This window comes from Crocuta crocuta, unplaced genomic scaffold (genome assembly GCF_008692635.1).
Source record: "Crocuta crocuta isolate KB4526 unplaced genomic scaffold, BGI_CrCroc_1.0 scaffold81, whole genome shotgun sequence".
NCBI classification, from domain to species: domain Eukaryota; kingdom Metazoa; phylum Chordata; class Mammalia; order Carnivora; family Hyaenidae; genus Crocuta; species Crocuta crocuta.
In genome coordinates, this window is record NW_027527808.1 from 2418500 (window position 1) to 2420617 (window position 2118).

Here is a 2118-nt window from a genome sequence, read left to right on the forward strand (position 1 = left end):
GGTCACCAAACGTTTCGGAGCATCTGCTTTGTGCCATGGGAACATAAAGACGAAAATGCAAAACAGAGGTGCTTGGGTGGCTTAGTTGGTTAAGCGTCCGACTTTCGCTTAGGTCATGATCTCGCGGTTCGTGGGTTCGAGCCCCGCGTCGGGCTCTGTGCTGACTGCCAGCTCAGAGCCTGGAGCCTATTTCAGAGTCTGTATCTCCCTCTCTCTCTGACCCTCCCCTGCTCACGCTGTCTCGCTCTCGCGCTCCTAGAAATTAAAAAAAAAAAAAGAAAAGAAAGAAAGAAAAAAAAGAAAAGAAAATGCAAAAGAGACGGGAAGATGGCAATGTAGGGAAAGGCCACGCGGCTGCGGCACAGGAGAGCTGAGCAAGCCACCTGACCCTCCCAAGGCAGGCGACTCCTCTTTCACTCTAAGTCCTCACTGTGAGAGGATGGATTTCCTTTGCCCTCGAGGAATAACAATTAAAAACAAGAACTAACATGACTGGCCGAAGAAAGCATCGTAAAGTTAGAAACAGAAGAACTCCTCCTACAAGCCAAAGAATTTATAAAATAGGCCTTAGACATACACACGAAAAACCGGTCTTACAAAAACCACACTAAGTGCATCCGGACAGAGGTGCTAATGACTGTGATTCTCAGCAGCCAAACTAAAATACCAAATCTAATAAAATCAGTCACTCATTTCCCTAAATCAGATACAGCTATTTAGGCTAGTTTGACAAGTACCAAACACAGCTAGTCTAAAAACATTACGTTAAATATGACAACGTGAGGCATATACAAATATGCATCTTGGCCTGTTTGACACCCCCAACACCCTCAGTAAAAGACAGACAGAATAATGCTGACTTCCACGGTGGCTAGGCCTTCTCCTAACAATACGTTTAAGACCTGAGAACAGCTCTCTGACTCAAACATTTAAATACCTACCATGTTCAAACACCAAGGTTTACCCAACCATGGATAAAGATGAAGCATATGCTTCTAACCTCAATAAGCTTAAAATCTAGATAACGTGTGCATACAGATATATACATATTGAATATATATTATACATTATACATATATACATATATAATGCCATTACATATTGTACATAGTATAAACATTATGTTATGTTTATATAGTATAAGCCCTCATATGCTAAGTGTGAGATCAATTTGAGGAGTGTGGAGAATGGAACAGTTGAAAGGTTTCAAAGATTCCTACAACTTATCTAAAGTAAAATACAAAATAATATATATGGAATATGGTTTTATTTACATGAAAAGTATGTACAAAGAGAAATACAAAGAGTAATAAAAAAATGAAAACTATTGTGTCTGAACTCAAAATGTGAGTTAATTCCTATCCCCGCTTCCTAAAATTTACCTTAACATTGTTACCTTTTTTGGGTTAGCACTTACGTATGTTTTAAAGAGCTAGCCACGCACCCGCACCTGTATTACAGTTACTGGGTTATTCACAAAGATGAAGCAATACATAAACATTTAATATGTATTTATTTTTTTTATATTTTATTTATTTTTGAGAGAGAGAGAGAGAGACAGCGTGAGCAAGGGAGGGGCATAGAGAGAGGGAGACACAGAATCTGAAGCAGGCTCCAGGCTCTGAGCTAGCTGTCAGCACAGAGCCCGACGCGGGGCTCGAACCCACCACCCGTGAGACCATGACCTGAGCCCAAGTCAGACGCTTAACCGACTGAGCCACCCAGGCGCCCCAAACATGTAATATTTAAATCTTAAAAACATGCTCTATTTATATCTCTCTTAAACAATGATCGATTGCAGACAATTTCACTTGAGATACTTTTCAGAACAAGTGACTCCAAAGCGATAGTAATGAGACTATAGGGTCTTANCGAAAAGCTCCCTCTCCCCCTCTACCCCCCGCCAATAACCCCACAGACATCACACCACAATCTGGGGACACCTCGGATGTTACGTATCTACGTCCAAAACAATCGCCATAGGATCAAATGCCACCAAAAATCCTAACCACGTGAACTACAAGAGGGCTGAAAGTGTCAATACTGGGGTAGTCGGGGCGGAGGGAGGAGTCACGTTCCCATCCTGAGCAGCGAACCCCCCTCCCCCCACCCACCGTC